The sequence below is a fragment of the Pteropus vampyrus genome, unplaced genomic scaffold, assembly GCF_000151845.1.
Source record: "Pteropus vampyrus isolate Shadow unplaced genomic scaffold, Pvam_2.0 Scaffold67, whole genome shotgun sequence".
NCBI lineage: Eukaryota > Metazoa > Chordata > Mammalia > Chiroptera > Pteropodidae > Pteropus > Pteropus vampyrus.
Window position 1 is genome coordinate 532,073 of NW_011888848.1, and position 9,775 is coordinate 541,847.

Sequence of the window (9,775 nt, forward strand, 5' to 3'; positions counted from 1 at the left end):
AACCAAGAATAACAAAATTATGCAACTCTGGCATTTTGAAGAAGAAACTTCTTGTGTGCAGTATTTTTAAACTATATATCAGAATCTGACTGTCTTATTTATTAAAAGGAAAATTACATTGTTTCTAGGGAGTTTGGGAACTGCTAAATTTTCACTCTTAATCCCTTCAAACGAGGGAGATTACAAAACAAAATCGAGCTCACCATGTATATATACAAAAGACTATGGCCTCAGTCCTCCCAAGTGAGCTGAGACAAAAAGAAGAATTGAGATTTTCATACCTGGGTCTTAGCTACAGCTTGTCCAAAATATAACTCCCAAAAGAAGGGATCTACTTTATAATTATGACCAAAATGAACAGGAGTGAGATTTGTGATTGCCTAGACTATTCACAGCATGGCAGAATTGGTCCTCATTCTCGGATTATATTCTTATTTTATATGTTAAGAAAGGATAGGTTATGTTTCTCACTAGTTGATAAGTGGTTAGTTTAATGTAACGCATATGTTGATCTTGAATCAAAATAAATCTGACCTTTAATTAAGAGCCAACTTGCATTTGGTGCAACTCTTTTAGCAAGCAATTTGGCAACTCATTTCAGAGCCATAAAAAATCTTCACAGGCGTCGACCATATAATCTCACTCTTGGCAATTTCTCCCTAAAGGAATAATCGCTCCACTAAAAAAAGAAGTTATAATCATACAAATAAGCATTGTAATATTACTCATGGTAGCAAATATTAGAAACAGTTTTTATTTACAATAACAGAAATAGTTATAACATTACGAGAATATGATGTAATCATTAAAAGGGAAGTTTTTACCACAATATTAATAGAAAGAATACAAACTTATCTATCTGATGGTTATATTTATTATTTTGTGTAATAGTAAACCCAGAAAAGTGAATATAGTTTATTTAAATAGGCAGTGAGATTATGGGTTTTTCGCCCACTGTGATTTAAGATTTTGTTGTTTGAAGTTGTAATTTTAAAGGAGACTTAGTAAGATATCCACTGACCTTCCACTGGAAAGCATTATGTTCAGTTTTCTTATAACCTAAAAACCCAGCTCTCTGGTCCGCTGCTGCCTCTGATAGCACGCCCTTTCTGATCGCTTCATTTATCAAAAGGAAAATTACTTTTAGAATAAAACGATTTTAGAATGTTTCCCTGCCTCCATGAGTGCCACACTTTAACTACTCAAAATTCCCTTAGGAATTCAAGACATCACAGGTGAGGATTCTATGCCGTAGTCTCAGTAGTTCATGTCAAGAACGCTGGGGAGTCCAAAACATACACTCTGTGTAAAGGTTGAGATAAAATGATTCACCAAAGGATACTTGGTTAAAACTTCGAATCTCTATGTTGCCCATTGTTAGCAAATTAAGTGCCATCCAACATATTACATACTTCCAGCATAGGAAGAAAAACGCAAAGCCTCAACAGAACAATTTTTTCCTGACAATTAGTAAGAAAGTCAATGTTTACTTGACACAATTATTAAAAATAGGCACATGCGAGTAGAAACATGTGCTGAATCAGTATTGTTTTATATGATAATTTTATATTTATATCTCACTTTAGTTTCCTTTCCATCTATTTTTTGATGTATATGGACAGATTTACTAAAGCATTTCTTTCAAAATTCCTTTTGAGAATATTTGGAATTTTCCCACCCCTGTGTCTCACTTCCTATCAAGCCTGCCTGTTTAATAGTGTTAAATGTTTCTCTTTTCTTCAAATAAGTGTTAAAGTAATAATGTAATGAGATCATAAATTTTTTAAACAAAGTACCATGTGGAATGTTTCATGCATAGCAAGTATTAGATATATAATAATCTTTATCTAACCTGAGTCTTCTGCAAGAACAGTTAGGCTCATGATTTACTATTCTTTGAAGAAAAAGTAAATACCTAGAGTAGAAAACATAGCCTCCAAGAGGGTAGTCAAATCTGGATTATACTGGCCTAAGGATTAAAAGACAAAGGCAGGGCTTTGGGTTGTAAGTTGAAAATTTTTGCATTCATAGGGAAAACATAATTTTTTATAATTTTTTTATCTCCCACATTTACTGAGAGGAATGCCAAAAGTATAGAATCGAGTTATTTTTTAATCTATCAATGACAATTCATGCATGAAATTTATAGGATCTTCTGGATTTGAAAAATATTTAAAACAGGCGTGGCATTTATGCGAAGGGATTGGTGTCACTTGAGTCATTCTTGCAGCACTATGGGAATCAGGTTCTACTTCATAAGCCAAAGAACTCCTCTGCTCTGAGGAAAAAATCAACTACATTAATTAACTCACAATCATATAACTAAAAAAGCTTGTGTTTAGGAATAGTACCTAGATATCATAAATTTCTCATTTCCTTCTATGGCTCTCTAAAATTATTACTGCGTGATTTCTGGCTTATTTTTATTTAAAGTTAAATAAACTTAGAGGGAGCTACTCCAAAGTGCCATTAGATTCCTGAGTCACATGACCGACCACCCAGCTTGTCAATGCAAAGATAGTGCCTGGCACAGAGCAGGCACTCAGTATATCTTTGTCAAGTGAAGAAATGAATGACTAGTAGGTTAAAGGTAAAAAGAAGCAGAGAAAAACACCTTGCAGTGTGTGTGCACACATGTGTTTAGACACATACACACAACTATAGAGACTCGAAACTCTACCCACAGGCAAATAGTTTCCAAAAACCTAATAATAGAAAAATCCTCTATGAAGCTGATGGTGGACTTTCCCCCTTAGAAGTCATCCCCCAAATACAGTGTAGATCCAAGGGAAAACCCCTCCTGGTCATTTGGGAAATTCTGAGGAATCACTAGGGGGGAAGGAGACGCATCACTTCTACTCTAGAAGGAAATGAGGCCGCTGGGAACGGGAAGCAAGACACCCATGCAAGAAGCCCTGTGACCCCACACAACCTCCCAGCTGCCCAGGAGCAAAGCCAGCGTGTGGATCCCAACCTCAAATGCCACAATGAGAGAGAGAATCTAGTGCGTGGCATCTGAGCCCCACAGCCAGAGTCACACCCTGTTTACTGCCACAGCTGTTCTTGGACGGGGACAAGGAGGAGACCAACGGAAAGCCAAGTCAGAGGCATAGACATGAATTCGGTGCCTGGATTTGCTTAATATTTGAACAAACTGGTTTCGCTAGAATTACTCCATTTTAAACTAGAACTTCATTTGATGATTCTGTTCCGTTTTTTGTTTTGTTTTGTTTTGTTTTTGTTTTTGTTTTTGTTTTTTTGCAGCATGCCACTTAGTTGGAACTATTCACACTTATTGACCTTATGCTTAATTTTCACCTGGAAGTTACTGAAAAAATTCAAGAAACAAGTCAAGAGTTAGAGAACATCAAGTTAAACTAAAAATAATAGCATACTATAAACATGCTACTTATTTGGAAATAAGTAAAGAAAAAATTTCAGCACCTACTGGTCCATTTCACATGCTTTTTTTTAATGGTTTTGAACACCCCGTTTATAGCATTCCTGAGAAAGGTGACATTTCTGGGGCACAGAAAGAATGATATTCACAGCTATTTCTCCAATTACATTTACAACCTGATGCCAAGAATGTCCAGTTGCTTGCTCGAGGGTATGTATCTCACCTGAGATCCCCTTGGATCGCCTGAATTTGTTTTATGCTAATTATCTTGAGTCCAATTCTATTGGACATTTAATCCAGCAACTCTTAACCAAATTCTGTCCTCCTTAGTCTGACACCTGGCTTCAAATAATTCGCCTTCACAAAAGTGAGGAAGCCTGGGTGCCAGTAATGGCTCTGACCTTGGATAAAACATTTATCCTTCTGGGTGCTGGTTTCCTTCTTTGTAAATTAAGAGGGTCATACCAGATGATTCCTCAGGTGACTTTTGGCTCAAAAATAGTATGTGCTGTGATTGGTAACATAAGGGACTGCCAATTACAATGCATTGTTTATCTACTAAAGGGAAATGACAGCATTTCATAAGGAACCATGGAGAGCCCATTTTGGTAACATCCTGTGTTACCAAAAAAAAAAAAAGGAAAATGAGGTCCATAGAAAAGAAAAAAAAGGTGTTAGTAGCAGAACAGGCTGAGACCCAAATCTCTTGGGGTGTTGTCTTCTACAACATGCTGCCAACACAATTGTTAAATCTCTTACTGAAAATGAATGTCTAACATCAGCTAAGGAGTGAAGGAGGCAAGGGCTCCCTCCTCTCTGCTCTCCTTGCTCTTTGCTAATATCTCTTCTCACACTTACCACATTGCACTGTAATTAGTTGGGTGCAAGTTTACACAACACACGTGCACAGACATGCACACACACTCACTCTCACAAGCACTTATGTATAATTTAGATTGTGAACTCCAAGCATTTCATCTGCTCCAAAGTGTTTTACACGTGATAGACATCTCGTAAATGTTTGCAGGATGTTGCCTCATGCAGTGCTTCTAGGAGAATGTATGAGAGATGCCACTGGGACAAAGAGTGGGTCAACAAAGAGACTAAACATACGAAGGACCACAAGTTGCCCCGGCAGCCACGTAGGCACCCACAGGACAGACAAGTGAATTGTCCCCTGTCTCAGTTTGCTTGCACGTCACATAAGACTAGACACCATAGAAGATATCTGGTCCTGACCAATCCAGGAGGCAGCAGTACGAGGCAGGGGCGGGGCGTTCCGGTTCGTGAGGCTGCTGCCTGAGACCAGGATCCACTTGATGTCTAATTTTCAGTAGTCACTTAGCTTAAAGAAAAGGAGAGGGGAAAAAAAAAAAAAAAAAAAGCCTGAGACCAGGATCCACTTGATGTCTAATTTTCAGTAGTCACTTAGCTTAAAGAAAAGGAGAGGGGGGAAAAAAAAAAAACAGAAAGAATGAAAAAAGAAAAAAAAAACACCAAAAGAGCTCACCATAATACTTTCTTGCATGAAAATACCAAGATAAAAGAACAGATTATCCCTCCTCCTTGAGAAGGAAACAATTGTTCAAATTGTGAAGAATTTAAGTCAAATAAAAATATAAAATAATTTTAACAGAACACTACTTAAATGGTTGTATTAGTTTTACAAAATATTAGTTTACGATATTTGGATGACTTCTATGAGCCCATTACAAATTTTTAGTTTAAATGTATGTTATCTTTTTCCTTTATAGAAGCAATACATGATTATGCAAGAAAACTTGGAAAATATAAAAACACAGCAAGAGGGAAAAAATTAATTGTCCATAGTCTCAAATACTGGAGGCAATAACTGTTAACAAATATGTTTCTCTCTGCATATTTTTTACAGAGTTTTGATCGTGTGACATGTGTTTATAATTTTAATTATAAAATAATATGCATGTTTTCTGATGATAAAAGTAACATGTATTCCTTGTAATAAATATTCTTGACAACTATGAAAAGTAAAAATCACTCTAAATCTACAATTGGTATATGGTTATGTTACTTTTAAAAAAAAAGGAAAATAAAAAATAACCACATCTTTGCTAAAGTTTTGCTTTACAAATCTCTTACAAAAGTCTCTGATTTTGAATCTACAAAGAAATCATAGTAGAAATTTATACTTCTGAGGTAAGCTTCTATAGTTACACTTCCAAGGTAAATTTGTTCTTTCATTGGAAATTATTTTTAAAACTTTTTAGATAACATCGCTTCTTCAGATCTCTCAAATCCCTTGTCTGAGTGGCTTGTCTAGGTTATGGTCTTAACTGATTACAGCCCAGAGAAGGAAGGTCTTTGGAACTAAAATTTAGACACACAACTTTACTCGAATCATGGCTAAGCTTCTAGCAAATATTATCAGTTAGGCATTATTAAGAAGCTCTAAGGCAATGATCTCAAACTCAGCTGTGCATTACATAATCACCTGGGAAGCTTTTAAAATCCCAGATAGGTAGACCCAGACCAATGAAATCAGAATCTTTGAAGTCTAGCATTAGCATTTTTAAAAGTAGGTGATTACCATGTCAACAATCAAGCTGAGAATCGCGCTCTGGGGAAAAATCATTGCACTCCCAACCCGATAATGCTTCAAACATATAGAATGTCCTTGACCTAGATAGCCCAAACATACACTGTAGATTAGAGATAACCAGAGACAAGGTGTGTTTTCTGTTTTCCAAGTATATTATTTTTTCCTAATTTTATTATAAATGTGTTATATTTCAGACATACATAGTCTGATCTTTCCATTGCAAGAAATAGTTTTAAATTTACAAAACTAAGTTAATTTTAATTCGCCAAAATTTTATATGTGCTCTCTACTTCACATCATACATAAATTAAAGTTGTATGTAAATTAAAAATTTCAAAGTAAAACACAGCTATAAAAAGTGCAGAATATTTGGACACTATATATGCAATTTGGAGATGGGGAGCCCTTTTTAAGAATAGTAATAAAGCCAGAAACCATAAGTGGATTGAATATGAACTGATTTAACTACACAACAATGTAGTTAAACTGTAAAACTCCTCTATGTACAATACCATTAATAAAGCTAAAAGACACATGAAAAGCAAAGAAAAAATATTTGTGATATATAGCTGATGTACAGTTAATATACTTAATATTTAAATAGTCTTACAAATTAAAAAAGCAAAGACTACCAACCCAATAGAAAAATAATAAAAGTCCCAAAAAAAGCTATTCACAAAAGAATCATAAACAACCAAAATATACAGGTAGAGGTTCAATCTCAACAAGAAAAAAAAAATTAATTGAAATTGAAATAGTAAAGAAATATTTGGCCATAAGGAGGCCTTGATTATTCTCTTGGTGGAGAAATAACTTGAAAATATTTTTTGTCCAGATTCACCAGTTGTTAATAACATTCTGCCACATTCTCATAATCGATCTCTTGCTCTCCCAAATATATATTGAAGAATAGGTTGCAGACATCATAATATATCATGTCAATATTATATTGTGTCTCCAAATTTTAGTTCTGAAGCCCTCTCATCTCTGAACTATAATTAGTTAAGATTATAACCCAGACAAACCATTCAGACATTGGATTGGATATAATCTTCACCTTCTTCTAGGTGCATTGTTATCATAACACATAAAATAACCATATGTGACACCTGGTAAATTGGCAGACATGGTCCCTTCCTTCTGAGAGTTTGGCCTCTAAAACATGACCAGTCAATAAACTTGTAGCCATACATGAAGAACTACATTTGAATTCCAAGAGAGTACTAGAGGGCCAGTTTATCAAAGAGAAGACTGCTGTGCAAGCACATAAGCACGCACACACAGATACACACTTATTTGAAGAAGCCAAGAAGCTGGGACACACCCCTTAAGCAATGCTTTGAAAATTAAAACCCTAGGTGTCCAATTGTACAAATGGACAAATTGCTAAAATGAAATTAGATTTTGCTAAGGGTAAAATGATATCAGGATTAACAGGGGTGGGGTGAGGAGAAGGCCCGGGTGGGGTGGGGGTTAGGGAAGGAGTCCTGAGAAAAGAGAATTTAATGAATGTTGAGTTTGTAAGTATTTCCCTGGGCTAAGGAAACTACTCCATTTGTCCAGAAGAAAAAGAATCAGCTGCTGTGTTTGGTCATCAGCTATAGACATGGTGTGTTTGGACATATGGCATAGATCATGTTTAAACAAATACCAAAAATATCTGCCTAAAGCAGTCATATTCTAATAATATAGAAGTATCATTGAATTCTATCTAAAGATGGACCTTAATTCCATTTATATCAAAGTCAATTTTCAATTTTTAAATTTTTACTACTTCTCCTTAAATGTTAGTCTTTCTTTAAGAAGCTAAGTAACTTGATCTAATCACTTAAGATCATTGAAGTTCTGGTGTTTCTTCCAATGTATGTTGAACATGTGAAAAATGATTATAATCATAAGCTCTGACAACCTGGACAAAAAGTTTCATTACAGATTTTTAGCTATAATTCAGAGATGAGGTTTTAACAGGATTTCCATTTTTTACCTTCATTCTAATCTTAATTCTGCTATCCCGGTTTTTTGTTTGTTTGTTGCTTTTTTTTTTAACTTCAAAACAATTTCAGATTCACAAAAAAGTTTTAAGTGAACTCCAAAATATCCTTTATCCAGATTTATCAGCTGTTAATATTTTACCACATTTGCATGATCAGTTTCTTCTTTCCAAATATATATTGAAGTATAGGTTGCATACATCATAATACATCACAAAACTTTACTCCTCAGCATTATATGTGCATCATCTAAGAATATAAATATTGATCTTATTTTCTTACATAACCTCAGTATAGAAATTACATTGAAGAAATTTAACATTCTTATAATACTTTTACCTAGTCATCTTTATCCCAATTTTATCAATTATATCAATAATAATATCCTTTATACTTTTTCTCTCTTCAGAGAGTCCAGGAGCCAGTCAAAGATAATATTGTGTTTCAATATTATTTAGTCTTTAGTTTCCTTTTATCTCCATCTTTCTTTATCTTTAATGCCATGAATACTTTTAAAAAATACAAGCCAGTTATTTTCACGGATATTTCTCAATTTGAGTTTTTTATCTGTTGTTTTCTCATGACTAGATCCAGTTTCACTCATCCCAGCCATAATATTACATAAGTGGTATGTGCTCTTCTCAGGAAATCTCATATAAAGGCAGGTTGGATCTGTTGTCCCCTTATGTTAATTTTGTTTTCCCATTCAAAGGGTTCTTCTGTTTATCCACTGTCCAGTTACTAACTTTTCCTATTGCAATATTGAGCAATCTGTGGGGAGACATTTGGAGAACCATGTATCTTAATCTTCCTCAAAACTTCCCCCTAGATTTGCCATCCATTGGTGATACTTTCCCAAACCAGTCTTTACTATGATGATTACAAAATGGTGATTTTCCAACTCTTCTTCTCCCTCCTGATTTATCAATCAGCTTTCTGCTAGATGGAAGAGCTACTTCCAATCTATCTTTCTATCTATCTATCATCTATCTACCTATTTATCTACCTACTTGCCTATAACCTATCTATCAACTATATATTATCAGTAATAACTCATGAATTTCTATTTTATTCAGTGGGTTTAATTCGTCACTGTCTTTACTTATTTTTATGCTCAAATTGTCCCAGATTTAGCCAACAGAAGAATCTCCAAACTGGTTTCAAAAGGACTTTTGACATTATCCCATTACTTTTTTGAGCACTTCCTTATGGTCTGTCACAGCAAGATGTTTCCGGTTCAACTCAACATCCCTCACAGTCTCGAAATCAGCTATTTTACCAAGGAATCCTGGTTCCCTTTAGTGAGGCATGATATTTAGAAAGCAAGATTTGGGTGCTAGGTGTGCTCAGTATTGGAGTATAATTTCTTATAGCTGAATCAAAAAGTAGAGCTAAGAGGGGAAAAACATATGTAGATAGATAGATTAGATGATAGATGATGACAGATGATAAATGATTGATAGATAGATAGATAGATAGATAGATAGATAGATAGATAGATGATAGATAGATAGATAGATAGATAGATAGATAGATAGATAGATAGATAGATATAGACAGAGATAGATAGATGATAGATATGAAATAATCAGTTCATTCTTTCAATTTCAAATTACAATCTGTCCCACAGGGTTTTTTCTTGCCTTTTCCTATCTCATATTTGTATCTTTCTGCACAGTAAAAATCCTGGTTTTTAAGATTATAAACCCATTCACTCATTTATTTATGCCTACAATGCATAGGAAATACTTATAGAATTATTACATCTATAATACTCCAAAAAACAAATCTACGAAAAAAAAAAAA